Source organism: Carassius gibelio, chromosome B15, assembly GCF_023724105.1.
Source record: "Carassius gibelio isolate Cgi1373 ecotype wild population from Czech Republic chromosome B15, carGib1.2-hapl.c, whole genome shotgun sequence".
In the NCBI taxonomy this organism is placed as follows: domain Eukaryota; kingdom Metazoa; phylum Chordata; class Actinopteri; order Cypriniformes; family Cyprinidae; genus Carassius; species Carassius gibelio.
Genome location: NC_068410.1, coordinates 17,386,832 through 17,411,038, shown reverse-complemented (window position 1 = coordinate 17,411,038; position 24,207 = coordinate 17,386,832). Strand labels below are relative to the sequence as shown.

The 24,207-nt window shown below is 50.5% G+C and overlaps 57 non-coding genes across 57 annotated transcripts; all 57 read left to right on the top strand.

The window, feature by feature from the left end:
• The first annotated feature begins 560 nt into the window (after positions 1–560).
• On the top strand, positions 561–650 carry trnar-ucu (transfer RNA arginine (anticodon UCU)). The gene is given in 2 exon segments: positions 561–597; positions 615–650. It is a non-coding gene; the product is annotated as a tRNA-Arg (tRNA).
• Positions 651–764: 114 nt separating this feature from the next.
• On the top strand, positions 765–838 carry trnat-agu (transfer RNA threonine (anticodon AGU)). Its single transcript has one exon. It is a non-coding gene; the product is annotated as a tRNA-Thr (tRNA).
• Positions 839–1,324: 486 nt separating this feature from the next.
• On the top strand, positions 1,325–1,398 carry trnat-cgu (transfer RNA threonine (anticodon CGU)). The gene has a single exon. It is a non-coding gene; the product is annotated as a tRNA-Thr (tRNA).
• Positions 1,399–1,904: 506 nt separating this feature from the next.
• Positions 1,905–1,978, top strand: trnat-ugu (transfer RNA threonine (anticodon UGU)). Its single transcript has one exon. It is a non-coding gene; the product is annotated as a tRNA-Thr (tRNA).
• A 179-nt stretch (positions 1,979–2,157) lies between these two features.
• trnar-ucu (transfer RNA arginine (anticodon UCU)) lies at positions 2,158–2,247 on the top strand. The gene is given in 2 exon segments: positions 2,158–2,194; positions 2,212–2,247. It is a non-coding gene; the product is annotated as a tRNA-Arg (tRNA).
• A 114-nt stretch (positions 2,248–2,361) lies between these two features.
• On the top strand, positions 2,362–2,435 carry trnat-agu (transfer RNA threonine (anticodon AGU)). Its single transcript has one exon. It is a non-coding gene; the product is annotated as a tRNA-Thr (tRNA).
• A 486-nt stretch (positions 2,436–2,921) lies between these two features.
• Positions 2,922–2,995, top strand: trnat-cgu (transfer RNA threonine (anticodon CGU)). Its single transcript has one exon. It is a non-coding gene; the product is annotated as a tRNA-Thr (tRNA).
• A 506-nt stretch (positions 2,996–3,501) lies between these two features.
• Positions 3,502–3,575, top strand: trnat-ugu (transfer RNA threonine (anticodon UGU)). Its single transcript has one exon. It is a non-coding gene; the product is annotated as a tRNA-Thr (tRNA).
• Positions 3,576–3,754: 179 nt separating this feature from the next.
• On the top strand, positions 3,755–3,844 carry trnar-ucu (transfer RNA arginine (anticodon UCU)). Its single transcript is given in 2 exon segments — positions 3,755–3,791; positions 3,809–3,844. It is a non-coding gene; the product is annotated as a tRNA-Arg (tRNA).
• Positions 3,845–3,958: 114 nt separating this feature from the next.
• On the top strand, positions 3,959–4,032 carry trnat-agu (transfer RNA threonine (anticodon AGU)). The gene has a single exon. It is a non-coding gene; the product is annotated as a tRNA-Thr (tRNA).
• A 486-nt stretch (positions 4,033–4,518) lies between these two features.
• Positions 4,519–4,592, top strand: trnat-cgu (transfer RNA threonine (anticodon CGU)). Its single transcript has one exon. It is a non-coding gene; the product is annotated as a tRNA-Thr (tRNA).
• A 702-nt stretch (positions 4,593–5,294) lies between these two features.
• Positions 5,295–5,384, top strand: trnar-ucu (transfer RNA arginine (anticodon UCU)). Its single transcript is given in 2 exon segments — positions 5,295–5,331; positions 5,349–5,384. It is a non-coding gene; the product is annotated as a tRNA-Arg (tRNA).
• A 114-nt stretch (positions 5,385–5,498) lies between these two features.
• trnat-agu (transfer RNA threonine (anticodon AGU)) lies at positions 5,499–5,572 on the top strand. The gene has a single exon. It is a non-coding gene; the product is annotated as a tRNA-Thr (tRNA).
• Positions 5,573–6,058: 486 nt separating this feature from the next.
• Positions 6,059–6,132, top strand: trnat-cgu (transfer RNA threonine (anticodon CGU)). The gene has a single exon. It is a non-coding gene; the product is annotated as a tRNA-Thr (tRNA).
• Positions 6,133–6,638: 506 nt separating this feature from the next.
• Positions 6,639–6,712, top strand: trnat-ugu (transfer RNA threonine (anticodon UGU)). The gene has a single exon. It is a non-coding gene; the product is annotated as a tRNA-Thr (tRNA).
• Positions 6,713–6,891: 179 nt separating this feature from the next.
• On the top strand, positions 6,892–6,981 carry trnar-ucu (transfer RNA arginine (anticodon UCU)). The gene is given in 2 exon segments: positions 6,892–6,928; positions 6,946–6,981. It is a non-coding gene; the product is annotated as a tRNA-Arg (tRNA).
• A 114-nt stretch (positions 6,982–7,095) lies between these two features.
• trnat-agu (transfer RNA threonine (anticodon AGU)) lies at positions 7,096–7,169 on the top strand. Its single transcript has one exon. It is a non-coding gene; the product is annotated as a tRNA-Thr (tRNA).
• A 486-nt stretch (positions 7,170–7,655) lies between these two features.
• Positions 7,656–7,729, top strand: trnat-cgu (transfer RNA threonine (anticodon CGU)). The gene has a single exon. It is a non-coding gene; the product is annotated as a tRNA-Thr (tRNA).
• A 506-nt stretch (positions 7,730–8,235) lies between these two features.
• trnat-ugu (transfer RNA threonine (anticodon UGU)) lies at positions 8,236–8,309 on the top strand. The gene has a single exon. It is a non-coding gene; the product is annotated as a tRNA-Thr (tRNA).
• A 179-nt stretch (positions 8,310–8,488) lies between these two features.
• trnar-ucu (transfer RNA arginine (anticodon UCU)) lies at positions 8,489–8,578 on the top strand. Its single transcript is given in 2 exon segments — positions 8,489–8,525; positions 8,543–8,578. It is a non-coding gene; the product is annotated as a tRNA-Arg (tRNA).
• A 114-nt stretch (positions 8,579–8,692) lies between these two features.
• trnat-agu (transfer RNA threonine (anticodon AGU)) lies at positions 8,693–8,766 on the top strand. The gene has a single exon. It is a non-coding gene; the product is annotated as a tRNA-Thr (tRNA).
• A 486-nt stretch (positions 8,767–9,252) lies between these two features.
• Positions 9,253–9,326, top strand: trnat-cgu (transfer RNA threonine (anticodon CGU)). Its single transcript has one exon. It is a non-coding gene; the product is annotated as a tRNA-Thr (tRNA).
• Positions 9,327–9,832: 506 nt separating this feature from the next.
• Positions 9,833–9,906, top strand: trnat-ugu (transfer RNA threonine (anticodon UGU)). The gene has a single exon. It is a non-coding gene; the product is annotated as a tRNA-Thr (tRNA).
• Positions 9,907–10,085: 179 nt separating this feature from the next.
• Positions 10,086–10,175, top strand: trnar-ucu (transfer RNA arginine (anticodon UCU)). The gene is given in 2 exon segments: positions 10,086–10,122; positions 10,140–10,175. It is a non-coding gene; the product is annotated as a tRNA-Arg (tRNA).
• Positions 10,176–10,289: 114 nt separating this feature from the next.
• Positions 10,290–10,363, top strand: trnat-agu (transfer RNA threonine (anticodon AGU)). The gene has a single exon. It is a non-coding gene; the product is annotated as a tRNA-Thr (tRNA).
• A 486-nt stretch (positions 10,364–10,849) lies between these two features.
• On the top strand, positions 10,850–10,923 carry trnat-cgu (transfer RNA threonine (anticodon CGU)). The gene has a single exon. It is a non-coding gene; the product is annotated as a tRNA-Thr (tRNA).
• Positions 10,924–11,429: 506 nt separating this feature from the next.
• trnat-ugu (transfer RNA threonine (anticodon UGU)) lies at positions 11,430–11,503 on the top strand. The gene has a single exon. It is a non-coding gene; the product is annotated as a tRNA-Thr (tRNA).
• A 179-nt stretch (positions 11,504–11,682) lies between these two features.
• Positions 11,683–11,772, top strand: trnar-ucu (transfer RNA arginine (anticodon UCU)). Its single transcript is given in 2 exon segments — positions 11,683–11,719; positions 11,737–11,772. It is a non-coding gene; the product is annotated as a tRNA-Arg (tRNA).
• Positions 11,773–11,886: 114 nt separating this feature from the next.
• Positions 11,887–11,960, top strand: trnat-agu (transfer RNA threonine (anticodon AGU)). Its single transcript has one exon. It is a non-coding gene; the product is annotated as a tRNA-Thr (tRNA).
• Positions 11,961–12,446: 486 nt separating this feature from the next.
• On the top strand, positions 12,447–12,520 carry trnat-cgu (transfer RNA threonine (anticodon CGU)). The gene has a single exon. It is a non-coding gene; the product is annotated as a tRNA-Thr (tRNA).
• Positions 12,521–13,026: 506 nt separating this feature from the next.
• trnat-ugu (transfer RNA threonine (anticodon UGU)) lies at positions 13,027–13,100 on the top strand. Its single transcript has one exon. It is a non-coding gene; the product is annotated as a tRNA-Thr (tRNA).
• Positions 13,101–13,279: 179 nt separating this feature from the next.
• On the top strand, positions 13,280–13,369 carry trnar-ucu (transfer RNA arginine (anticodon UCU)). The gene is given in 2 exon segments: positions 13,280–13,316; positions 13,334–13,369. It is a non-coding gene; the product is annotated as a tRNA-Arg (tRNA).
• A 114-nt stretch (positions 13,370–13,483) lies between these two features.
• Positions 13,484–13,557, top strand: trnat-agu (transfer RNA threonine (anticodon AGU)). The gene has a single exon. It is a non-coding gene; the product is annotated as a tRNA-Thr (tRNA).
• Positions 13,558–14,043: 486 nt separating this feature from the next.
• Positions 14,044–14,117, top strand: trnat-cgu (transfer RNA threonine (anticodon CGU)). Its single transcript has one exon. It is a non-coding gene; the product is annotated as a tRNA-Thr (tRNA).
• A 506-nt stretch (positions 14,118–14,623) lies between these two features.
• Positions 14,624–14,697, top strand: trnat-ugu (transfer RNA threonine (anticodon UGU)). The gene has a single exon. It is a non-coding gene; the product is annotated as a tRNA-Thr (tRNA).
• A 179-nt stretch (positions 14,698–14,876) lies between these two features.
• On the top strand, positions 14,877–14,966 carry trnar-ucu (transfer RNA arginine (anticodon UCU)). Its single transcript is given in 2 exon segments — positions 14,877–14,913; positions 14,931–14,966. It is a non-coding gene; the product is annotated as a tRNA-Arg (tRNA).
• A 114-nt stretch (positions 14,967–15,080) lies between these two features.
• Positions 15,081–15,154, top strand: trnat-agu (transfer RNA threonine (anticodon AGU)). Its single transcript has one exon. It is a non-coding gene; the product is annotated as a tRNA-Thr (tRNA).
• A 486-nt stretch (positions 15,155–15,640) lies between these two features.
• trnat-cgu (transfer RNA threonine (anticodon CGU)) lies at positions 15,641–15,714 on the top strand. Its single transcript has one exon. It is a non-coding gene; the product is annotated as a tRNA-Thr (tRNA).
• Positions 15,715–16,220: 506 nt separating this feature from the next.
• On the top strand, positions 16,221–16,294 carry trnat-ugu (transfer RNA threonine (anticodon UGU)). Its single transcript has one exon. It is a non-coding gene; the product is annotated as a tRNA-Thr (tRNA).
• Positions 16,295–16,473: 179 nt separating this feature from the next.
• Positions 16,474–16,563, top strand: trnar-ucu (transfer RNA arginine (anticodon UCU)). The gene is given in 2 exon segments: positions 16,474–16,510; positions 16,528–16,563. It is a non-coding gene; the product is annotated as a tRNA-Arg (tRNA).
• A 114-nt stretch (positions 16,564–16,677) lies between these two features.
• Positions 16,678–16,751, top strand: trnat-agu (transfer RNA threonine (anticodon AGU)). Its single transcript has one exon. It is a non-coding gene; the product is annotated as a tRNA-Thr (tRNA).
• Positions 16,752–17,237: 486 nt separating this feature from the next.
• trnat-cgu (transfer RNA threonine (anticodon CGU)) lies at positions 17,238–17,311 on the top strand. Its single transcript has one exon. It is a non-coding gene; the product is annotated as a tRNA-Thr (tRNA).
• A 702-nt stretch (positions 17,312–18,013) lies between these two features.
• trnar-ucu (transfer RNA arginine (anticodon UCU)) lies at positions 18,014–18,103 on the top strand. The gene is given in 2 exon segments: positions 18,014–18,050; positions 18,068–18,103. It is a non-coding gene; the product is annotated as a tRNA-Arg (tRNA).
• A 114-nt stretch (positions 18,104–18,217) lies between these two features.
• On the top strand, positions 18,218–18,291 carry trnat-agu (transfer RNA threonine (anticodon AGU)). The gene has a single exon. It is a non-coding gene; the product is annotated as a tRNA-Thr (tRNA).
• Positions 18,292–18,777: 486 nt separating this feature from the next.
• On the top strand, positions 18,778–18,851 carry trnat-cgu (transfer RNA threonine (anticodon CGU)). The gene has a single exon. It is a non-coding gene; the product is annotated as a tRNA-Thr (tRNA).
• A 506-nt stretch (positions 18,852–19,357) lies between these two features.
• Positions 19,358–19,431, top strand: trnat-ugu (transfer RNA threonine (anticodon UGU)). The gene has a single exon. It is a non-coding gene; the product is annotated as a tRNA-Thr (tRNA).
• A 179-nt stretch (positions 19,432–19,610) lies between these two features.
• On the top strand, positions 19,611–19,700 carry trnar-ucu (transfer RNA arginine (anticodon UCU)). The gene is given in 2 exon segments: positions 19,611–19,647; positions 19,665–19,700. It is a non-coding gene; the product is annotated as a tRNA-Arg (tRNA).
• Positions 19,701–19,814: 114 nt separating this feature from the next.
• Positions 19,815–19,888, top strand: trnat-agu (transfer RNA threonine (anticodon AGU)). Its single transcript has one exon. It is a non-coding gene; the product is annotated as a tRNA-Thr (tRNA).
• A 486-nt stretch (positions 19,889–20,374) lies between these two features.
• trnat-cgu (transfer RNA threonine (anticodon CGU)) lies at positions 20,375–20,448 on the top strand. Its single transcript has one exon. It is a non-coding gene; the product is annotated as a tRNA-Thr (tRNA).
• Positions 20,449–20,954: 506 nt separating this feature from the next.
• trnat-ugu (transfer RNA threonine (anticodon UGU)) lies at positions 20,955–21,028 on the top strand. Its single transcript has one exon. It is a non-coding gene; the product is annotated as a tRNA-Thr (tRNA).
• A 179-nt stretch (positions 21,029–21,207) lies between these two features.
• Positions 21,208–21,297, top strand: trnar-ucu (transfer RNA arginine (anticodon UCU)). Its single transcript is given in 2 exon segments — positions 21,208–21,244; positions 21,262–21,297. It is a non-coding gene; the product is annotated as a tRNA-Arg (tRNA).
• Positions 21,298–21,411: 114 nt separating this feature from the next.
• trnat-agu (transfer RNA threonine (anticodon AGU)) lies at positions 21,412–21,485 on the top strand. The gene has a single exon. It is a non-coding gene; the product is annotated as a tRNA-Thr (tRNA).
• Positions 21,486–21,971: 486 nt separating this feature from the next.
• On the top strand, positions 21,972–22,045 carry trnat-cgu (transfer RNA threonine (anticodon CGU)). The gene has a single exon. It is a non-coding gene; the product is annotated as a tRNA-Thr (tRNA).
• Positions 22,046–22,551: 506 nt separating this feature from the next.
• Positions 22,552–22,625, top strand: trnat-ugu (transfer RNA threonine (anticodon UGU)). Its single transcript has one exon. It is a non-coding gene; the product is annotated as a tRNA-Thr (tRNA).
• Positions 22,626–22,804: 179 nt separating this feature from the next.
• Positions 22,805–22,894, top strand: trnar-ucu (transfer RNA arginine (anticodon UCU)). The gene is given in 2 exon segments: positions 22,805–22,841; positions 22,859–22,894. It is a non-coding gene; the product is annotated as a tRNA-Arg (tRNA).
• A 114-nt stretch (positions 22,895–23,008) lies between these two features.
• Positions 23,009–23,082, top strand: trnat-agu (transfer RNA threonine (anticodon AGU)). The gene has a single exon. It is a non-coding gene; the product is annotated as a tRNA-Thr (tRNA).
• Positions 23,083–23,568: 486 nt separating this feature from the next.
• trnat-cgu (transfer RNA threonine (anticodon CGU)) lies at positions 23,569–23,642 on the top strand. The gene has a single exon. It is a non-coding gene; the product is annotated as a tRNA-Thr (tRNA).
• The last annotated feature ends 565 nt before the right edge of the window (positions 23,643–24,207 follow it).

Genomic DNA, 24,207 nt, shown 5'->3' with positions numbered 1-24,207 from the left:
AGGCTCTGTGGTACAATAGATAGCAAACTGGACTTCTAGACGGCCAGATGAGGCCATTGCTGTGCAGAGCCTGGCCGTTGGCCTCTTATCTGGATGCTTTAATCCTCTAAGTGCCCCTCCCTGAGAGAGTGTGTGCAGGTTGGCGCCGTGGCTTAGTTGGTTAAAGCTTGTGTAGTAAATAGGACATACTGAATTCAAATCTCAGCACTGTCTTTGCTGGTTATCAAACACCACCTTGGGTTGTATGGTTTTGCTTTGCGCAATCATGCGGTACAGAGGAGCGTCAGAGCAACATGCGATTTCATTTGCCAACCACCCCTCAGCTGCTGCCGAACAATTCTGACCCAAGTCAACAACGCAGCAGGATTCCCAGCGGTGCCTTTTAACAGGTGGCTCTGCTCTGTGGGTTCTTTCTGGGAAAGGAAGCCCTTACAGATACTCCGCTTTTCCAACCACATACCAATTGCAGAGAGGCCCACATATCTTGTCCTTCCCGCTCCCCAAATACCTGAACTCAATTCAACGCACTGGAACAGCCAGGAAAAAAAAACTCCACACGTGGCTCTGTGGCGCAATGGATAGCGCATTGGACTTCTAGACTGCCAGATGAGGCCATTCAAAGGTTGTGGGTTCGAGTCCCACCAGAGTCGTTGCTTTTGGCTTTCTGTTAATGGCGCTTGGCCAACAAACACATATGCTCTCTGGCCACCCCTCCGGACTTATAAAACTCTAAATCTCACTTTCTTGGCAGGTACATGCAAGTTGGCGCCGTGGCTTAGTTGGTTAAAGCGCCTGTCTAGTAAACAGGAGATCCTGGGTTCGAATCCCAGCGGTGCCTTTGCTGGTGATCAAGTGACGCCTTGGGCTGTGAGGTTTTGCTCTCCGTAAAAAAGGGGGTACAGAGGAGTGCCAGAGCAGCATGCAATTTAATTTGCGAACCACCCCTCAGATGCTGCCGAACAATACTGGCCAGAGTCATCTCAGCGATGCAGCATGGCTCAGCTGGTCAAAGAGCTTGCCTTGCAAACAGGTGATCCTTGGTTTAGGACTGCTGCAAGCCTGGAAGGATCTGCTGCACGTGGCGCAGAGTGTAGCGCATTGGGCTATTAGTCTCCGGTGTGAGGCCATTTAAAGTTTGTGGGTTTGAGTCAAAACAGATTGGTGACTTCTTGCCTTTCGTTTATCATTAAATTGCACGCTTATGCCCTCTGGCAACAGAAAGTTGTGAAAAATCTCATAAGCTGACCAGCACGTGGACCTTTGTCCTCACCGCTGGATGTTTTGATCAACTTACTCACCCTCCCAGAGCTTTAGGGCTCTGCTTGGCGCCGTGGCTTAGTTGGTTAAAGCGTCTGTCTCGTAAACAGGAGATCCTGGGTTCAAATCCCAGCGGTGCCTTTAGCGTCCCCTGTGTGCCTCAAGCATGTGCTTTTCTGAGATCGGACTGCAAACAGGGATAGCAAAGGCAGCAGGCGATTGCATTTCCAAACCAGATCCTGATAATGCTGACGCTCTTTTGAACAGGTCAACACTTGCTGACAGGCTCTGTGGTACAATAGATAGCAAACTGGACTTCTAGACGGCCAGATGAGGCCATTGCTGTGCAGAGCCTGGCCGTTGGCCTCTTATCTGGATGCTTTAATCCTCTAAGTGCCCCTCCCTGAGAGAGTGTGTGCAGGTTGGCGCCGTGGCTTAGTTGGTTAAAGCTTGTGTAGTAAATAGGACATACTGAATTCAAATCTCAGCACTGTCTTTGCTGGTTATCAAACACCACCTTGGGTTGTATGGTTTTGCTTTGCGCAATCATGCGGTACAGAGGAGCGTCAGAGCAACATGCGATTTCATTTGCCAACCACCCCTCAGCTGCTGCCGAACAATTCTGACCCAAGTCAACAACGCAGCAGGGCGCCGTGGCTTAGCTGGTCAAAGTGCTTGTCTTGTAAACAGGAGATCCTGGGTTCGATTCCCAGCGGTGCCTTTTAACAGGTGGCTCTGCTCTGTGGGTTCTTTCTGGGAAAGGAAGCCCTTACAGATACTCCGCTTTTCCAACCACATACCAATTGCAGAGAGGCCCACATATCTTGTCCTTCCCGCTCCCCAAATACCTGAACTCAATTCAACGCACTGGAACAGCCAGGAAAAAAAAACTCCACACGTGGCTCTGTGGCGCAATGGATAGCGCATTGGACTTCTAGACTGCCAGATGAGGCCATTCAAAGGTTGTGGGTTCGAGTCCCACCAGAGTCGTAGCTTTTGGCTTTCTGTTAATGGCGCTTGGCCAACAAACACATATGCTCTCTGGCCACCCCTCCGGACTTATAAAACTCTAAATCTCACTTTCTTGGCAGGTACATGCAAGTTGGCGCCGTGGCTTAGTTGGTTAAAGCGCCTGTCTAGTAAACAGGAGATCCTGGGTTCGAATCCCAGCGGTGCCTTTGCTGGTGATCAAGTGACGCCTTGGGCTGTGAGGTTTTGCTCTCCCTAAAAAAGGGGGTGCAGAGGAGTGCCAGAGCAGCATGCAATTTAATTTGCGAACCACCCCTCAGATGCTGCCGAACAATACTGGCCAGAGTCATCTCAGCGATGCAGCATGGCTCAGCTGGTCAAAGAGCTTGCCTTGCAAACAGGTGATCCTTGGTTTAGGACTGCTGCAAGCCTGGAAGGAGCTGCTGCACGTGGCGCAGAGTGTAGCGCATTGGGCTATTAGTCTCCGGTGTGAGGCCATTTAAAGTTTGTGGGTTTGAGTCAAAACAGATTGGTGACTTCTTGCCTTTCGTTTATCATTAAATTGCACGCTTATGCCCTCTGGCAACAGAAAGTTGTGAAAAATCTCATAAGCTGACCAGCACGTGGACCTTTGTCCTCACCGCTGGATGTTTTGATCAACTTACTCACCCTCCCAGAGCTGTAGGGCTCTGCTTGGCGCCGTGGCTTACTTGGTTAAAGCGTCTGTCTCGTAAACAGGAGATCCTGGGTTCAAATCCCAGCGGTGCCTTTAGCGTCCCCTGTGTGCCTCAAGCATGTGCTTTTCTGAGATCGGACTGCAAACAGGGATAGCAAAGGCAGCAGGCGATTGCATTTCCAAACCAGATCCTGATAATGCTGACGCTCTTTTGAACAGGTCAACACTTGCTGACAGGCTCTGTGGTACAATAGATAGCAAACTGGACTTCTAGACGGCCAGATGAGGCCATTGCTGTGCAGAGCCTGGCCGTTGGCCTCTTATCTGGATGCTTTAATCCTCTAAGTGCCCCTCCCTGAGAGAGTGTGTGCAGGTTGGCGCCGTGGCTTAGTTGGTTAAAGCTTGTGTAGTAAATAGGACATACTGAATTCAAATCTCAGCACTGTCTTTGCTGGTTATCAAACACCACCTTGGGTTGTATGGTTTTGCTTTGCGCAATCATGCGGTACAGAGGAGCGTCAGAGCAACATGCGATTTCATTTGCCAACCACCCCTCAGCTGCTGCCGAACAATTCTGACCCAAGTCAACAACGCAGCAGGGCGCCGTGGCTTAGCTGGTCAAAGCGCTTGTCTTGTAAACAGGAGATCCTGGGTTCGATTCCCAGCGGTGCCTTTTAACAGGTGGCTCTGCTCTGTGGGTTCTTTCTGGGAAAGGAAGCCCTTACAGATACTCCGCTTTTCCAACCACATACCAATTGCAGAGAGGCCCACATATCTTGTCCTTCCCGCTCCCCAAATACCTGAACTCAATTCAACGCACTGGAACAGCCAGGAAAAAAAAACTCCACACGTGGCTCTGTGGCGCAATGGATAGCGCATTGGACTTCTAGACTGCCAGATGAGGCCATTCAAAGGTTGTGGGTTCGAGTCCCACCAGAGTCGTTGCTTTTGGCTTTCTGTTAATGGCGCTTGGCCAACAAACACATATGCTCTCTGGCCACCCCTCCGGACTTATAAAACTCTAAATCTCACTTTCTTGGCAGGTACATGCAAGTTGGCACCGTGGCTTAGTTGGTTAAAGCGCCTGTCTAGTAAACAGGAGATCCTGAGTTCGAATCCCAGCGGTGCCTTTGCTGGTGATCAAGTGACGCCTTGGGCTGTGAGGTTTTGCTCTCCGTAAAAAAGGGGGTACAGAGGAGTGCCAGAGCAGCATGCAATTTAATTTGCGAACCACCCCTCAGATGCTGCCGAACAATACTGGCCAGAGTCATCTCAGCGATGCAGCATGGCTCAGCTGGTCAAAGAGCTTGCCTTGCAAACAGGTGATCCTTGGTTTAGGACTGCTGCAAGCCTGGAAGGAGCTGCTGCACGTGGCGCAGAGTGTAGCGCATTGGGCTATTAGTCTCCGGTGTGAGGCCATTTAAAGTTTGTGGGTTTGAGTCAAAACAGATTGGTGACTTCTTGCCTTTCGTTTATCATTAAATTGCACGCTTATGCCCTCTGGCAACAGAAAGTTGTGAAAAATCTCATAAGCTGACCAGCACGTGGACCTTTGTCCTCACCGCTGGATGTTTTGATCAACTTACTCACCCTCCCAGAGCTGTAGGGCTCTGCTTGGCGCCGTGGCTTAGTTGGTTAAAGCGTCTGTCTCGTAAACAGGAGATCCTGGGTTCAAATCCCAGCGGTGCCTTTAGCGTCCCCTGTGTGCCTCAAGCATGTGCTTTTCTGAGATCGGACTGCAAACAGGGATAGCAAAGGCAGCAGGCGATTGCATTTCCAAACCAGATCCGGATAATGCTGACGCTCTTTTGAACAGGTCAACACTTGCTGACAGGCTCTGTGGTACAATAGATAGCAAACTGGACTTCTAGACGGCCAGATGAGGCCATTGCTGTGCAGAGCCTGGCCGTTGGCCTCTTATCTGGATGCTTTAATCCTCTAAGTGCCCCTCCCTGAGAGAGTGTGTGCAGGTTGGCGCCGTGGCTTAGTTGGTTAAAGCTTGTGTAGTAAATAGGACATACTGAATTCAAATCTCAGCACTGTCTTTGCTGGTTATCAAACACCACCTTGGGTTGTATGGTTTTGCTTTGCGCAATCATGCGGTACAGAGGAGCGTCAGAGCAACATGCGATTTCATTTGCCAACCACCCCTCAGCTGCTGCCGAACAATTCTGACCCAAGTCAACAACGCAGCAGGATTCCCAGCGGTGCCTTTTAACAGGTGGCTCTGCTCTGTGGGTTCTTTCTGGGAAAGGAAGCCCTTACAGATACTCCGCTTTTCCAACCACATACCAATTGCAGAGAGGCCCACATATCTTGTCCTTCCCGCTCCCCAAATACCTGAACTCAATTCAACGCACTGGAACAGCCAGGAAAAAAAAACTCCACACGTGGCTCTGTGGCGCAATGGATAGCGCATTGGACTTCTAGACTGCCAGATGAGGCCATTCAAAGGTTGTGGGTTCGAGTCCCACCAGAGTCGTTGCTTTTGGCTTTCTGTTAATGGCGCTTGGCCAACAAACACATATGCTCTCTGGCCACCCCTCCGGACTTATAAAACTCTAAATCTCACTTTCTTGGCAGGTACATGCAAGTTGGCGCCGTGGCTTAGTTGGTTAAAGCGCCTGTCTAGTAAACAGGAGATCCTGGGTTCGAATCCCAGCGGTGCCTTTGCTGGTGATCAAGTGACGCCTTGGGCTGTGAGGTTTTGCTCTCCGTAAAAAAGGGGGTACAGAGGAGTGCCAGAGCAGCATGCAATTTAATTTGCGAACCACCCCTCAGATGCTGCCGAACAATACTGGCCAGAGTCATCTCAGCGATGCAGCATGGCTCAGCTGGTCAAAGAGCTTGCCTTGCAAACAGGTGATCCTTGGTTTAGGACTGCTGCAAGCCTGGAAGGATCTGCTGCACGTGGCGCAGAGTGTAGCGCATTGGGCTATTAGTCTCCGGTGTGAGGCCATTTAAAGTTTGTGGGTTTGAGTCAAAACAGATTGGTGACTTCTTGCCTTTCGTTTATCATTAAATTGCACGCTTATGCCCTCTGGCAACAGAAAGTTGTGAAAAATCTCATAAGCTGACCAGCACGTGGACCTTTGTCCTCACCGCTGGATGTTTTGATCAACTTACTCACCCTCCCAGAGCTTTAGGGCTCTGCTTGGCGCCGTGGCTTAGTTGGTTAAAGCGTCTGTCTCGTAAACAGGAGATCCTGGGTTCAAATCCCAGCGGTGCCTTTAGCGTCCCCTGTGTGCCTCAAGCATGTGCTTTTCTGAGATCGGACTGCAAACAGGGATAGCAAAGGCAGCAGGCGATTGCATTTCCAAACCAGATCCTGATAATGCTGACGCTCTTTTGAACAGGTCAACACTTGCTGACAGGCTCTGTGGTACAATAGATAGCAAACTGGACTTCTAGACGGCCAGATGAGGCCATTGCTGTGCAGAGCCTGGCCGTTGGCCTCTTATCTGGATGCTTTAATCCTCTAAGTGCCCCTCCCTGAGAGAGTGTGTGCAGGTTGGCGCCGTGGCTTAGTTGGTTAAAGCTTGTGTAGTAAATAGGACATACTGAATTCAAATCTCAGCACTGTCTTTGCTGGTTATCAAACACCACCTTGGGTTGTATGGTTTTGCTTTGCGCAATCATGCGGTACAGAGGAGCGTCAGAGCAACATGCGATTTCATTTGCCAACCACCCCTCAGCTGCTGCCGAACAATTCTGACCCAAGTCAACAACGCAGCAGGGCGCCGTGGCTTAGCTGGTCAAAGTGCTTGTCTTGTAAACAGGAGATCCTGGGTTCGATTCCCAGCGGTGCCTTTTAACAGGTGGCTCTGCTCTGTGGGTTCTTTCTGGGAAAGGAAGCCCTTACAGATACTCCGCTTTTCCAACCACATACCAATTGCAGAGAGGCCCACATATCTTGTCCTTCCCGCTCCCCAAATACCTGAACTCAATTCAATGCACTGGAACAGCCAGGAAAAAAAAACTCCACACGTGGCTCTGTGGCGCAATGGATAGCGCATTGGACTTCTAGACTGCCAGATGAGGCCATTCAAAGGTTGTGGGTTCGAGTCCCACCAGAGTCGTAGCTTTTGGCTTTCTGTTAATGGCGCTTGGCCAACAAACACATATGCTCTCTGGCCACCCCTCCGGACTTATAAAACTCTAAATCTCACTTTCTTGGCAGGTACATGCAAGTTGGCGCCGTGGCTTAGTTGGTTAAAGCGCCTGTCTAGTAAACAGGAGATCCTGGGTTCGAATCCCAGCGGTGCCTTTGCTGGTGATCAAGTGACGCCTTGGGCTGTGAGGTTTTGCTCTCCCTAAAAAAGGGGGTGCAGAGGAGTGCCAGAGCAGCATGCAATTTAATTTGCGAACCACCCCTCAGATGCTGCCGAACAATACTGGCCAGAGTCATCTCAGCGATGCAGCATGGCTCAGCTGGTCAAAGAGCTTGCCTTGCAAACAGGTGATCCTTGGTTTAGGACTGCTGCAAGCCTGGAAGGAGCTGCTGCACGTGGCGCAGAGTGTAGCGCATTGGGCTATTAGTCTCCGGTGTGAGGCCATTTAAAGTTTGTGGGTTTGAGTCAAAACAGATTGGTGACTTCTTGCCTTTCGTTTATCATTAAATTGCACGCTTATGCCCTCTGGCAACAGAAAGTTGTGAAAAATCTCATAAGCTGACCAGCACGTGGACCTTTGTCCTCACCGCTGGATGTTTTGATCAACTTACTCACCCTCCCAGAGCTGTAGGGCTCTGCTTGGCGCCGTGGCTTACTTGGTTAAAGCGTCTGTCTCGTAAACAGGAGATCCTGGGTTCAAATCCCAGCGGTGCCTTTAGCGTCCCCTGTGTGCCTCAAGCATGTGCTTTTCTGAGATCGGACTGCAAACAGGGATAGCAAAGGCAGCAGGCGATTGCATTTCCAAACCAGATCCTGATAATGCTGACGCTCTTTTGAACAGGTCAACACTTGCTGACAGGCTCTGTGGTACAATAGATAGCAAACTGGACTTCTAGACGGCCAGATGAGGCCATTGCTGTGCAGAGCCTGGCCGTTGGCCTCTTATCTGGATGCTTTAATCCTCTAAGTGCCCCTCCCTGAGAGAGTGTGTGCAGGTTGGCGCCGTGGCTTAGTTGGTTAAAGCTTGTGTAGTAAATAGGACATACTGAATTCAAATCTCAGCACTGTCTTTGCTGGTTATCAAACACCACCTTGGGTTGTATGGTTTTGCTTTGCGCAATCATGCGGTACAGAGGAGCGTCAGAGCAACATGCGATTTCATTTGCCAACCACCCCTCAGCTGCTGCCGAACAATTCTGACCCAAGTCAACAACGCAGCAGGGCGCCGTGGCTTAGCTGGTCAAAGCGCTTGTCTTGTAAACAGGAGATCCTGGGTTCGATTCCCAGCGGTGCCTTTTAACAGGTGGCTCTGCTCTGTGGGTTCTTTCTGGGAAAGGAAGCCCTTACAGATACTCCGCTTTTCCAACCACATACCAATTGCAGAGAGGCCCACATATCTTGTCCTTCCCGCTCCCCAAATACCTGAACTCAATTCAACGCACTGGAACAGCCAGGAAAAAAAAACTCCACACGTGGCTCTGTGGCGCAATGGATAGCGCATTGGACTTCTAGACTGCCAGATGAGGCCATTCAAAGGTTGTGGGTTCGAGTCCCACCAGAGTCGTTGCTTTTGGCTTTCTGTTAATGGCGCTTGGCCAACAAACACATATGCTCTCTGGCCACCCCTCCGGACTTATAAAACTCTAAATCTCACTTTCTTGGCAGGTACATGCAAGTTGGCACCGTGGCTTAGTTGGTTAAAGCGCCTGTCTAGTAAACAGGAGATCCTGAGTTCGAATCCCAGCGGTGCCTTTGCTGGTGATCAAGTGACGCCTTGGGCTGTGAGGTTTTGCTCTCCGTAAAAAAGGGGGTACAGAGGAGTGCCAGAGCAGCATGCAATTTAATTTGCGAACCACCCCTCAGATGCTGCCGAACAATACTGGCCAGAGTCATCTCAGCGATGCAGCATGGCTCAGCTGGTCAAAGAGCTTGCCTTGCAAACAGGTGATCCTTGGTTTAGGACTGCTGCAAGCCTGGAAGGAGCTGCTGCACGTGGCGCAGAGTGTAGCGCATTGGGCTATTAGTCTCCGGTGTGAGGCCATTTAAAGTTTGTGGGTTTGAGTCAAAACAGATTGGTGACTTCTTGCCTTTCGTTTATCATTAAATTGCACGCTTATGCCCTCTGGCAACAGAAAGTTGTGAAAAATCTCATAAGCTGACCAGCACGTGGACCTTTGTCCTCACCGCTGGATGTTTTGATCAACTTACTCACCCTCCCAGAGCTGTAGGGCTCTGCTTGGCGCCGTGGCTTAGTTGGTTAAAGCGTCTGTCTCGTAAACAGGAGATCCTGGGTTCAAATCCCAGCGGTGCCTTTAGCGTCCCCTGTGTGCCTCAAGCATGTGCTTTTCTGAGATCGGACTGCAAACAGGGATAGCAAAGGCAGCAGGCGATTGCATTTCCAAACCAGATCCGGATAATGCTGACGCTCTTTTGAACAGGTCAACACTTGCTGACAGGCTCTGTGGTACAATAGATAGCAAACTGGACTTCTAGACGGCCAGATGAGGCCATTGCTGTGCAGAGCCTGGCCGTTGGCCTCTTATCTGGATGCTTTAATCCTCTAAGTGCCCCTCCCTGAGAGAGTGTGTGCAGGTTGGCGCCGTGGCTTAGTTGGTTAAAGCTTGTGTAGTAAATAGGACATACTGAATTCAAATCTCAGCACTGTCTTTGCTGGTTATCAAACACCACCTTGGGTTGTATGGTTTTGCTTTGCGCAATCATGCGGTACAGAGGAGCGTCAGAGCAACATGCGATTTCATTTGCCAACCACCCCTCAGCTGCTGCCGAACAATTCTGACCCAAGTCAACAACGCAGCAGGGCGCCGTGGCTTAGCTGGTCAAAGTGCTTGTCTTGTAAACAGGAGATCCTGGGTTCGATTCCCAGCGGTGCCTTTTAACAGGTGGCTCTGCTCTGTGGGTTCTTTCTGGGAAAGGAAGCCCTTACAGATACTCCGCTTTTCCAACCACATACCAATTGCAGAGAGGCCCACATATCTTGTCCTTCCCGCTCCCCAAATACCTGAACTCAATTCAACGCACTGGAACAGCCAGGAAAAAAAAACTCCACACGTGGCTCTGTGGCGCAATGGATAGCGCATTGGACTTCTAGACTGCCAGATGAGGCCATTCAAAGGTTGTGGGTTCGAGTCCCACCAGAGTCGTAGCTTTTGGCTTTCTGTTAATGGCGCTTGGCCAACAAACACATATGCTCTCTGGCCACCCCTCCGGACTTATAAAACTCTAAATCTCACTTTCTTGGCAGGTACATGCAAGTTGGCGCCGTGGCTTAGTTGGTTAAAGCGCCTGTCTAGTAAACAGGAGATCCTGGGTTCGAATCCCAGCGGTGCCTTTGCTGGTGATCAAGTGACGCCTTGGGCTGTGAGGTTTTGCTCTCCGTAAAAAAGGGGGTGCAGAGGAGTGCCAGAGCAGCATGCAATTTAATTTGCGAACCACCCCTCAGATGCTGCCGAACAATACTGGCCAGAGTCATCTCAGCGATGCAGCATGGCTCAGCTGGTCAAAGAGCTTGCCTTGCAAACAGGTGATCCTTGGTTTAGGACTGCTGCAAGCCTGGAAGGAGCTGCTGCACGTGGCGCAGAGTGTAGCGCATTGGGCTATTAGTCTCCGGTGTGAGGCCATTTAAAGTTTGTGGGTTTGAGTCAAAACAGATTGGTGACTTCTTGCCTTTTGTTTATCATTAAATTGCACGCTTATGCCCTCTGGCAACAGAAAGTTGTGAAAAATCTCATAAGCTGACCAGCACGTGGACCTTTGTCCTCACCGCTGGATGTTTTGATCAACTTACTCACCCTCCCAGAGCTGTAGGGCTCTGCTTGGCGCCGTGGCTTACTTGGTTAAAGCGTCTGTCTCGTAAACAGGAGATCCTGGGTTCAAATCCCAGCGGTGCCTTTAGCGTCCCCTGTGTGCCTCAAGCATGTGCTTTTCTGAGATCGGACTGCAAACAGGGATAGCAAAGGCAGCAGGCGATTGCATTTCCAAACCAGATCCTGATAATGCTGACGCTCTTTTGAACAGGTCAACACTTGCTGACAGGCTCTGTGGTACAATAGATAGCAAACTGGACTTCTAGACGGCCAGATGAGGCCATTGCTGTGCAGAGCCTGGCCGTTGGCCTCTTATCTGGATGCTTTAATCCTCTAAGTGCCCCTCCCTGAGAGAGTGTGTGCAGGTTGGCGCCGTGGCTTAGTTGGTTAAAGCTTGTGTAGTAAATAGGACATACTGAATTCAAATCTCAGCACTGTCTTTGCTGGTTATCAAACACCACCTTGGGTTGTATGGTTTTGCTTTGCGCAATCATGCGGTACAGAGGAGCGTCAGAGCAACATGCGATTTCATTTGCCAACCACCCCTCAGCTGCTGCCGAACAATTCTGACCCAAGTCAACAACGCAGCAGGGCGCCGTGGCTTAGCTGGTCAAAGCGCTTGTCTTGTAAACAGGAGATCCTGGGTTCGATTCCCAGCGGTGCCTTTTAACAGGTGGCTCTGCTCTGTGGGTTCTTTCTGGGAAAGGAAGCCCTTACAGATACTCCGCTTTTCCAACCACATACCAATTGCAGAGAGGCCCACATATCTTGTCCTTCCCGCTCCCCAAATACCTGAACTCAATTCAACGCACTGGAACAGCCAGGAAAAAAAAACTCCACACGTGGCTCTGTGGCGCAATGGATAGCGCATTGGACTTCTAGACTGCCAGATGAGGCCATTCAAAGGTTGTGGGTTCGAGTCCCACCAGAGTCGTTGCTTTTGGCTTTCTGTTAATGGCGCTTGGCCAACAAACACATATGCTCTCTGGCCACCCCTCCGGACTTATAAAACTCTAAATCTCACTTTCTTGGCAGGTACATGCAAGTTGGCACCGTGGCTTAGTTGGTTAAAGCGCCTGTCTAGTAAACAGGAGATCCTGAGTTCGAATCCCAGCGGTGCCTTTGCTGGTGATCAAGTGACGCCTTGGGCTGTGAGGTTTTGCTCTCCGTAAAAAAGGGGGTACAGAGGAGTGCCAGAGCAGCATGCAATTTAATTTGCGAACCACCCCTCAGATGCTGCCGAACAATACTGGCCAGAGTCATCTCAGCGATGCAGCATGGCTCAGCTGGTCAAAGAGCTTGCCTTGCAAACAGGTGATCCTTGGTTTAGGACTGCTGCAAGCCTGGAAGGAGCTGCTGCACGTGGCGCAGAGTGTAGCGCATTGGGCTATTAGTCTCCGGTGTGAGGCCATTTAAAGTTTGTGGGTTTGAGTCAAAACAGATTGGTGACTTCTTGCCTTTCGTTTATCATTAAATTGCACGCTTATGCCCTCTGGCAACAGAAAGTTGTGAAAAATCTCATAAGCTGACCAGCACGTGGACCTTTGTCCTCACCGCTGGATGTTTTGATCAACTTACTCACCCTCCCAGAGCTGTAGGGCTCTGCTTGGCGCCGTGGCTTAGTTGGTTAAAGCGTCTGTCTCGTAAACAGGAGATCCTGGGTTCAAATCCCAGCGGTGCCTTTAGCGTCCCCTGTGTGCCTCAAGCATGTGCTTTTCTGAGATCGGACTGCAAACAGGGATAGCAAAGGCAGCAGGCGATTGCATTTCCAAACCAGATCCGGATAATGCTGACGCTCTTTTGAACAGGTCAACACTTGCTGACAGGCTCTGTGGTACAATAGATAGCAAACTGGACTTCTAGACGGCCAGATGAGGCCATTGCTGTGCAGAGCCTGGCCGTTGGCCTCTTATCTGGATGCTTTAATCCTCTAAGTGCCCCTCCCTGAGAGAGTGTGTGCAGGTTGGCGCCGTGGCTTAGTTGGTTAAAGCTTGTGTAGTAAATAGGACATACTGAATTCAAATCTCAGCACTGTCTTTGCTGGTTATCAAACACCACCTTGGGTTGTATGGTTTTGCTTTGCGCAATCATGCGGTACAGAGGAGCGTCAGAGCAACATGCGATTTCATTTGCCAACCACCCCTCAGCTGCTGCCGAACAATTCTGACCCAAGTCAACAACGCAGCAGGGCGCCGTGGCTTAGCTGGTCAAAGCGCTTGTCTTGTAAACAGGAGATCCTGGGTTCGATTCCCAGCGGTGCCTTTTAACAGGTGGCTCTGCTCTGTGGGTTCTTTCTGGGAAAGGAAGCCCTTACAGATACTCCGCTTTTCCAACCACATACCAATTGCAGAGAGGCCCACATATCTTGTCCTTCCCGCTCCCCAAATACCTGAACTCAATTCAACGCACTGGAACAGCCAGGAAAAAAAAACTCCACACGTGGCTCTGTGGCGCAATGGATAGCGCATTGGACTTCTAGACTGCCAGATGAGGCCATTCAAAGGTTGTGGGTTCGAGTCCCACCAGAGTCGTAGCTTTTGGCTTTCTGTTAATGGCGCTTGGCCAACAAACACATATGCTCTCTGGCCACCCCTCCGGACTTATAAAACTCTAAATCTCACTTTCTTGGCAGGTACATGCAAGTTGGCGCCGTGGCTTAGTTGGTTAAAGCGCCTGTCTAGTAAACAGGAGATCCTGGGTTCGAATCCCAGCGGTTCCTTTGCTGGTGATCAAGTGACGCCTTGGGCTGTGAGGTTTTGCTCTCCGTAAAAAAGGGGGTACAGAGGAGTGCCAGAGCAGCATGCAATTTAATTTGCGAACCACCCCTCAGATGCTGCCGAACAATACTGGCCAGAGTCATCTCAGCGATGCAGCATGGCTCAGCTGGTCAAAGAGCTTGCCTTGCAAACAGGTGATCCTTGGTTTAGGACTGCTGCAAGCCTGGAAGGAGCTGCTGCACGTGGCGCAGAGTGTAGCGCATTGGGCTATTAGTCTCCGGTGTGAGGCCATTTAAAGTTTGTGGGTTTGAGTCAAAACAGATTGGTGACTTCTTGCCTTTCGTTTATCATTAAATTGCACGCTTATGCCCTCTGGCAACAGAAAGTTGTGAAAAATCTCATAAGCTGACCAGCACGTGGACCTTTGTCCTCACCGCTGGATGTTTTGATCAACTTACTCACCCTCCCAGAGCTGTAGGGCTCTGCTTGGCGCTGTGGCTTAGTTGGTTAAAGCGTCTGTCTCGTAAACAGGAGATCCTGGGTTCAAATCCCAGCGGTGCCTTTAGCGTCCCCTGTGTGCCTCAAGCATGTGCTTTTCTGAGATCGGACTGCAAACAGGGATAGCAAAGGCAGCAGGCGATTGCATTTCCAAACCAGATCCTGATAATGCTGACGCTCTTTTGAACAGGTCAACACTTGCTGACAGGCTCTGTGGTACAATAGATAGCAAACCGGACTTCTAGACGGCCAGATGAGGCCATTGCTGTGCAGAGCCTGGCCGTTGGCCTCTTATCTGGATGCTTTAATCCTCTAAGTGCCCCTCCCTGAGAGAGTGTGTGCAGGTTGGCGCCGTGGCTTAGTTGGTTAAAGCTTGTGTAGTAAATAGGACATACTGAATTCAAATCTCAGCACTGTCTTTGCTGGTTATCAAACACCACCTTGGGTTGTATGGTTTTGCTTTGCGCAATCATGCGGTACAGAGGAGCGTCAGAGCAACATGCGATTTCATTTGCCAACCACCCCTCAGCTGCTGCCGAACAATTCTGACCCAAGTCAACAACGCAGCAGGGCGCCGTGGCTTAGCTGGTCAAAGCGCTTGTCTTGTAAACAGGCGATCCTGGGTTCGATTCCCAGCGGTGCCTTTTAACAGGTGGCTCTGCTCTGTGGGTTCTTTCTGGGAAAGGAAGCCCTTACAGATACTCCGCTTTTCCAACCACATACCAATTGCAGAGAGGCCCACATATCTTGTCCTTCCCGCTCCCCAAATACCTGAACTCAATTCAACGCACTGGAACAGCCAGGAAAAAAAAACTCCACACGTGGCTCTGTGGCGCAATGGATAGCGCATTGGACTTCTAGACTGCCAGATGAGGCCATTCAAAGGTTGTGGGTTCGAGTCCCACCAGAGTCGTTGCTTTTGGCTTTCTGTTAATGGCGCTTGGCCAACAAACACATATGCTCTCTGGCCACCCCTCCGGACTTATAAAACTCTAAATCTCACTTTCTCGGCAGGTACATGCAAGTTGGCGCCGTGGCTTAGTTGGTTAAAGCGCCTGTCTAGTAAACAGGAGATCCTGGGTTCGAATCCCAGCGGTGCCTTTGCTGGTGATCAAGTGACGCCTTGGGCTGTGAGGTTTTGCTCTCCGTAAAAAAGGGGGTGCAGAGGAGTGCCAGAGCAGCATGCAATTTAATTTGCGAACCACCCCTCAGATGCTGCCGAACAATACTGGCCAGAGTCATCTCAGCGATGCAGCATGGCTCAGCTGGTCAAAGAGCTTGCCTTGCAAACAGGTGATCCTTGGTTTAGGACTGCTGCAAGCCTGGAAGGAGCTGCTGCACGTGGCGCAGAGTGTAGCGCATTGGGCTATTAGTCTCCGGTGTGAGGCCATTTAAAGTTTGTGGGTTTGAGTCAAAACAGATTGGTGACTTCTTGCCTTTCGTTTATCATTAAATTGCACGCTTATGCCCTCTGGCAACAGAAAGTTGTGAAAAATCTCATAAGCTGACCAGCACGTGGACCTTTGTCCTCACCGCTGGATGTTTTGATCAACTTACTCACCCTCCCAGAGCTGTAGGGCTCTGCTTGGCGCCGTGGCTTAGTTGGTTAAAGCGTCTGTCTCGTAAACAGGAGATCCTGGGTTCAAATCCCAGCGGTGCCTTTAGCGTCCCCTGTGTGCCTCAAGCATGTGCTTTTCTGAGATCGGACTGCAAACAGGGATAGCAAAGGCAGCAGGCGATTGCATTTCCAAACCAGATCCTGATAATGCTGACGCTCTTTTGAACAGGTCAACACTTGCTGACAGGCTCTGTGGTACAATAGATAGCAAACTGGACTTCTAGACGGCCAGATGAGGCCATTGCTGTGCAGAGCCTGGCCGTTGGCCTCTTATCTGGATGCTTTAATCCTCTAAGTGCCCCTCCCTGAGAGAGTGTGTGCAGGTTGGCGCCGTGGCTTAGTTGGTTAAAGCTTGTGTAGTAAATAGGACATACTGAATTCAAATCTCAGCACTGTCTTTGCTGGTTATCAAACACCACCTTGGGTTGTATGGTTTTGCTTTGCGCAATCATGCGGTACAGAGGAGCGTCAGAGCAACATGCGATTTCATTTGCCAACCACCCCTCAGCTGCTGCCGAACAATTCTGACCCAAGTCAACAACGCAGCAGGGCGCCGTGGCTTAGCTGGTCAAAGCGCTTGTCTTGTAAACAGGCGATCCTGGGTTCGATTCCCAGCGGTGCCTTTTAACAGGTGGCTCTGCTCTGTGGGTTCTTTCTGGGAAAGGAAGCCCTTACAGATACTCCGCTTTTCCAACCACATACCAATTGCAGAGAGGCCCACATATCTTGTCCTTCCCGCTCCCCAAATACCTGAACTCAATTCAACGCACTGGAACAGCCAGGAAAAAAAAACTCCACATGTGGCTCTGTGGCGCAATGGATAGCGCATTGGACTTCTAGACTGCCAGATGAGGCCATTCAAAGGTTGTGGGTTCGAGTCCCACCAGAGTCGTTGCTTTTGGCTTTCTGTTAATGGCGCTTGGCCAACAAACACATATGCTCTCTGGCCACCCCTCCGGACTTATAAAACTCTAAATCTCACTTTCTCGGCAGGTACATGCAAGTTGGCGCCGTGGCTTAGTTGGTTAAAGCGCCTGTCTAGTAAACAGGAGATCCTGGGTTCGAATCCCAGCGGTGCCTTTGCTGGTGATCAAGTGACGCCTTGGGCTGTGAGGTTTTGCTCTCCGTAAAAAAGGGGGTGCAGAGGAGTGCCAGAGCAGCATGCAATTTAATTTGCGAACCACCCCTCAGATGCTGCCGAACAATACTGGCCAGAGTCATCTCAGCGATGCAGCATGGCTCAGCTGGTCAAAGAGCTTGCCTTGCAAACAGGTGATCCTTGGTTTAGGACTGCTGCAAGCCTGGAAGGAGCTGCTGCACGTGGCGCAGAGTGTAGCGCATTGGGCTATTAGTCTCCGGTGTGAGGCCATTTAAAGTTTGTGGGTTTGAGTCAAAACAGATTGGTGACTTCTTGCCTTTCGTTTATCATTAAATTGCACGCTTATGCCCTCTGGCAACAGAAAGTTGTGAAAAATCTCATAAGCTGACCAGCACGTGGACCTTTGTCCTCACCGCTGGATGTTTTGATCAACTTACTCACCCTCCCAGAGCTGTAGGGCTCTGCTTGGCGCCGTGGCTTAGTTGGTTAAAGCGTCTGTCTCGTAAACAGGAGATCCTGGGTTCAAATCCCAGCGGTGCCTTTAGCGTCCCCTGTGTGCCTCAAGCATGTGCTTTTCTGAGATCGGACTGCAAACAGGGATAGCAAAGGCAGCAGGCGATTGCATTTCCAAACCAGATCCTGATAATGCTGACGCTCTTTTGAACAGGTCAACACTTGCTGACAGGCTCTGTGGTACAATAGATAGCAAACTGGACTTCTAGACGGCCAGATGAGGCCATTGCTGTGCAGAGCCTGGCCGTTGGCCTCTTATCTGGATGCTTTAATCCTCTAAGTGCCCCTCCCTGAGAGAGTGTGTGCAGGTTGGCGCCGTGGCTTAGTTGGTTAAAGCTTGTGTAGTAAATAGGACATACTGAATTCAAATCTCAGCACTGTCTTTGCTGGTTATCAAACACCACCTTGGGTTGTATGGTTTTGCTTTGCGCAATCATGCGGTACAGAGGAGCGTCAGAGCAACATGCGATTTCATTTGCCAACCACCCCTCAGCTGCTGCCGAACAATTCTGACCCAAGTCAACAACGCAGCAGGATTCCCAGCGGTGCCTTTTAACAGGTGGCTCTGCTCTGTGGGTTCTTTCTGGGAAAGGAAGCCCTTACAGATACTCCGCTTTTCCAACCACATACCAATTGCAGAGAGGCCCACATATCTTGTCCTTCCCGCTCCCCAAATACCTGAACTCAATTCAACGCACTGGAACAGCCAGGAAAAAAAAACTCCACACGTGGCTCTGTGGCGCAATGGATAGCGCATTGGACTTCTAGACTGCCAGATGAGGCCATTCAAAGGTTGTGGGTTCGAGTCCCACCAGAGTCGTTGCTTTTGGCTTTCTGTTAATGGCGCTTGGCCAACAAACACATATGCTCTCTGGCCACCCCTCCGGACTTATAAAACTCTAAATCTCACTTTCTTGGCAGGTACATGCAAGTTGGCGCCGTGGCTTAGTTGGTTAAAGCACCTGTCTAGTAAACAGGAGATCCTGGGTTCGAATCCCAGCGGTGCCTTTGCTGGTGATCAAGTGACGCCTTGGGCTGTGAGGTTTTGCTCTCCGTAAAAAAGGGGGTGCAGAGGAGTGCCAGAGCAGCATGCAATTTAATTTGCGAACCACCCCTCAGATGCTGCCGAACAATACTGGCCAGAGTCATCTCAGCGATGCAGCATGGCTCAGCTGGTCAAAGAGCTTGCCTTGCAAACAGGTGATCCTTGGTTTAGGACTGCTGCAAGCCTGGAAGGAGCTGCTGCACGTGGCGCAGAGTGTAGCGCATTGGGCTATTAGTCTCCGGTGTGAGGCCATTTAAAGTTTGAGGGTTTGAGTCAAAACAGATTGGTGACTTCTTGCCTTTCGTTTATCATTAAATTGCACGCTTATGCCCTCTGGCAACAGAAAGTTGTGAAAAATCTCATAAGCTGACCAGCACGTGGACCTTTGTCCTCACCGCTGGATGTTTTGATCAACTTACTCACCCTCCCAGAGCTTTAGGGCTCTGCTTGGCGCCGTGGCTTAGTTGGTTAAAGCGTCTGTCTCGTAAACAGGAGATCCTGGGTTCAAATCCCAGCGGTGCCTTTAGCGTCCCCTGTGTGCCTCAAGCATGTGCTTTTCTGAGATCGGACTGCAAACAGGGATAGCAAAGGCAGCAGGCGATTGCATTTCCAAACCAGATCCTGATAATGCTGACGCTCTTTTGAACAGGTCAACACTTGCTGACAGGCTCTGTGGTACAATAGATAGCAAACTGGACTTCTAGACGGCCAGATGAGGCCATTGCTGTGCAGAGCCTGGCCGTTGGCCTCTTATCTGGATGCTTTAATCCTCTAAGTGCCCCTCCCTGAGAGAGTGTGTGCAGGTTGGCGCCGTGGCTTAGTTGGTTAAAGCTTGTGTAGTAAATAGGACATACTGAATTCAAATCTCAGCACTGTCTTTGCTGGTTATCAAACACCACCTTGGGTTGTATGGTTTTGCTTTGCGCAATCATGCGGTACAGAGGAGCGTCAGAGCAACATGCGATTTCATTTGCCAACCACCCCTCAGCTGCTGCCGAACAATTCTGACCCAAGTCAACAACGCAGCAGGGCGCCGTGGCTTAGCTGGTCAAAGTGCTTGTCTTGTAAACAGGAGATCCTGGGTTCGATTCCCAGCGGTGCCTTTTAACAGGTGGCTCTGCTCTGTGGGTTCTTTCTGGGAAAGGAAGCCCTTACAGATACTCCGCTTTTCCAACCACATACCAATTGCAGAGAGGCCCACATATCTTGTCCTTCCCGCTCCCCAAATACCTGAACTCAATTCAACGCACTGGAACAGCCAGGAAAAAAAAACTCCACACGTGGCTCTGTGGCGCAATGGATAGCGCATTGGACTTCTAGACTGCCAGATGAGGCCATTCAAAGGTTGTGGGTTCGAGTCCCACCAGAGTCGTTGCTTTTGGCTTTCTGTTAATGGCGCTTGGCCAACAAACACATATGCTCTCTGGCCACCCCTCCGGACTTATAAAACTCTAAATCTCACTTTCTTGGCAGGTACATGCAAGTTGGCGCCGTGGCTTAGTTGGTTAAAGCACCTGTCTAGTAAACAGGAGATCCTGGGTTCGAATCCCAGCGGTGCCTTTGCTGGTGATCAAGTGACGCCTTGGGCTGTGAGGTTTTGCTCTCCGTAAAAAAGGGGGTGCAGAGGAGTGCCAGAGCAGCATGCAATTTAATTTGCGAACCACCCCTCAGATGCTGCCGAACAATACTGGCCAGAGTCATCTCAGCGATGCAGCATGGCTCAGCTGGTCAAAGAGCTTGCCTTGCAAACAGGTGATCCTTGGTTTAGGACTGCTGCAAGCCTGGAAGGAGCTGCTGCACGTGGCGCAGAGTGTAGCGCATTGGGCTATTAGTCTCCGGTGTGAGGCCATTTAAAGTTTGAGGGTTTGAGTCAAAACAGATTGGTGACTTCTTGCCTTTCGTTTATCATTAAATTGCACGCTTATGCCCTCTGGCAACAGAAAGTTGTGAAAAATCTCATAAGCTGACCAGCACGTGGACCTTTGTCCTCACCGCTGGATGTTTTGATCAACTTACTCACCCTCCCAGAGCTTTAGGGCTCTGCTTGGCGCCGTGGCTTAGTTGGTTAAAGCGTCTGTCTCGTAAACAGGAGATCCTGGGTTCAAATCCCAGCGGTGCCTTTAGCGTCCCCTGTGTGCCTCAAGCATGTGCTTTTCTGAGATCGGACTGCAAACAGGGATAGCAAAGGCAGCAGGCGATTGCATTTCCAAACCAGATCCTGATAATGCTGACGCTCTTTTGAACAGGTCAACACTTGCTGACAGGCTCTGTGGTACAATAGATAGCAAACTGGACTTCTAGACGGCCAGATGAGGCCATTGCTGTGCAGAGCCTGGCCGTTGGCCTCTTATCTGGATGCTTTAATCCTCTAAGTGCCCCTCCCTGAGAGAGTGTGTGCAGGTTGGCGCCGTGGCTTAGTTGGTTAAAGCTTGTGTAGTAAATAGGACATACTGAATTCAAATCTCAGCACTGTCTTTGCTGGTTATCAAACACCACCTTGGGTTGTATGGTTTTGCTTTGCGCAATCATGCGGTACAGAGGAGCGTCAGAGCAACATGCGATTTCATTTGCCAACCACCCCTCAGCTGCTGCCGAACAATTCTGACCCAAGTCAACAACGCAGCAGGGCGCCGTGGCTTAGCTGGTCAAAGTGCTTGTCTTGTAAACAGGAGATCCTGGGTTCGATTCCCAGCGGTGCCTTTTAACAGGTGGCTCTGCTCTGTGGGTTCTTTCTGGGAAAGGAAGCCCTTACAGATACTCCGCTTTTCCAACCACATACCAATTGCAGAGAGGCCCACATATCTTGTCCTTCCCGCTCCCCAAATACCTGAACTCAATTCAACGCACTGGAACAGCCAGGAAAAAAAAACTCCACACGTGGCTCTGTGGCGCAATGGATAGCGCATTGGACTTCTAGACTGCCAGTTGAGGCCATTCAAAGGTTGTGGGTTCGAGTCCCACCAGAGTCGTAGCTTTTGGCTTTCTGTTAATGGCGCTTGGCCAACAAACACATATGCTCTCTGGCCACCCCTCCGGACTTATAAAACTCTAAATCTCACTTTCTTGGCAGGTACATGCAAGTTGGCGCCGTGGCTTAGTTGGTTAAAGCGCCTGTCTAGTAAACAGGAGATCCTGGGTTCGAATCCCAGCGGTGCCTTTGCTGGTGATCAAGTGACGCCTTGGGCTGTGAGGTTTTGCTCTCCGTAAAAAAGGGGGTGCAGAGGAGTGCCAGAGCAGCATGCAATTTAATTTGCGAACCACCCCTCAGATGCTGCGGAACAATACTGGCCAGAGTCATCTCAGCGATGCAGCATGGCTCAGCTGGTCAAAGAGCTTGCCTTGCAAACAGGTGATCCTTGGTTTAGGACTGCTGCAAGCCTGGAAGGAGCTGCTGCACGTGGCGCAGAGTGTAGCGCATTGGGCTATTAGTCTCCGGTGTGAGGCCATTTAAAGTTTGTGGGTTTGAGTCAAAACAGATTGGTGACTTCTTGCCTTTCGTTTATCATTAAATTGCACGCTTATGCCCTCTGGCAACAGAAAGTTGTGAAAAATCTCATAAGCTGACCAGCACGTGGACCTTTGTCCTCACCGCTGGATGTTTTGATCAACTTACTCACCCTCCCAGAGCTGTAGGGCTCTGCTTGGCGCCGTGGCTTACTTGGTTAAAGCGTCTGTCTCGTAAACAGGAGATCCTGGGTTCAAATCCCAGCGGTGCCTTTAGCGTCCCCTGTGTGCCTCAAGCATGTGCTTTTCTGAGATCGGACTGCAAACAGGGATAGCAAAGGCAGCAGGCGATTGCATTTCCAAACCAGATCCTGATAATGCTGACGCTCTTTTGAACAGGTCAACACTTGCTGACAGGCTCTGTGGTACAATAGATAGCAAACTGGACTTCTAGACGGCCAGATGAGGCCATTGCTGTGCAGAGCCTGGCCGTTGGCCTCTTATCTGGATGCTTTAATCCTCTAAGTGCCCCTCCCTGAGAGAGTGTGTGCAGGTTGGCGCCGTGGCTTAGTTGGTTAAAGCTTGTGTAGTAAATAGGACATACTGAATTCAAATCTCAGCACTGTCTTTGCTGGTTATCAAACACCACCTTGGGTTGTATGGTTTTGCTTTGCGCAATCATGCGGTACAGAGGAGCGTCAGAGCAACATGCGATTTCATTTGCCAACCACCCCTCAGCTGCTGCCGAACAATTCTGACCCAAGTCAACAACGCAGCAGGGCGCCGTGGCTTAGCTGGTCAAAGCGCTTGTCTTGTAAACAGGAGATCCTGGGTTCGATTCCCAGCGGTGCCTTTTAACAGGTGGCTCTGCTCTGTGGGTTCTTTCTGGGAAAGGAAGCCCTTACAGATACTCCGCTTTTCCAACCACATACCAATTGCAGAGAGGCCCACATATCTTGTCCTTCCCGCTCCCCAAATACCTGAACTCAATTCAACGCACTGGAACAGCCAGGAAAAAAAAACTCCACACGTGGCTCTGTGGCGCAATGGATAGCGCATTGGACTTCTAGACTGCCAGATGAGGCCATTCAAAGGTTGTGGGTTCGAGTCCCACCAGAGTCGTTGCTTTTGGCTTTCTGTTAATGGCGCTTGGCCAACAAACACATATGCTCTCTGGCCACCCCTCCGGACTTATAAAACTCTAAATCTCACTTTCTTGGCAGGTACATGCAAGTTGGCACCGTGGCTTAGTTGGTTAAAGCGCCTGTCTAGTAAACAGGAGATCCTGAGTTCGAATCCCAGCGGTGCCTTTGCTGGTGATCAAGTGACGCCTTGGGCTGTGAGGTTTTGCTCTCCGTAAAAAAGGGGGTACAGAGGAGTGCCAGAGCAGCATGCAATTTAATTTGCGAACCACCCCTCAGATGCTGCCGAACAATACTGGCCAGAGTCATCTCAGCGATGCAGCATGGCTCAGCTGGTCAAAGAGCTTGCCTTGCAAACAGGTGATCCTTGGTTTAGGACTGCTGCAAGCCTGGAAGGAGCTGCTGCACGTGGCGCAGAGTGTAGCGCATTGGGCTATTAGTCTCCGGTGTGAGGCCATTTAAAGTTTGTGGGTTTGAGTCAAAACAGATTGGTGACTTCTTGCCTTTCGTTTATCATTAAATTGCACGCTTATGCCCTCTGGCAACAGAAAGTTGTGAAAAATCTCATAAGCTGACCAGCACGTGGACCTTTGTCCTCACCGCTGGATGTTTTGATCAACTTACTCACCCTCCCAGAGCTGTAGGGCTCTGCTTGGCGCCGTGGCTTAGTTGGTTAAAGCGTCTGTCTCGTAAACAGGAGATCCTGGGTTCAAATCCCAGCGGTGCCTTTAGCGTCCCCTGTGTGCCTCAAGCATGTGCTTTTCTGAGATCGGACTGCAAACAGGGATAGCAAAGGCAGCAGGCGATTGCATTTCCAAACCAGATCCGGATAATGCTGACGCTCTTTTGAACAGGTCAACACTTGCTGACAGGCTCTGTGGTACAATAGATAGCAAACTGGACTTCTAGACGGCCAGATGAGGCCATTGCTGTGCAGAGCCTGGCCGTTGGCCTCTTATCTGGATGCTTTAATCCTCTAAGTGCCCCTCCCTGAGAGAGTGTGTGCAGGTTGGCGCCGTGGCTTAGTTGGTTAAAGCTTGTGTAGTAAATAGGACATACTGAATTCAAATCTCAGCACTGTCTTTGCTGGTTATCAAACACCACCTTGGGTTGTATGGTTTTGCTTTGCGCAATCATGCGGTACAGAGGAGCGTCAGAGCAACATGCGATTTCATTTGCCAACCACCCCTCAGCTGCTGCCGAACAATTCTGACCCAAGTCAACAACGCAGCAGGATTCCCAGCGGTGCCTTTTAACAGGTGGCTCTGCTCTGTGGGTTCTTTCTGGGAAAGG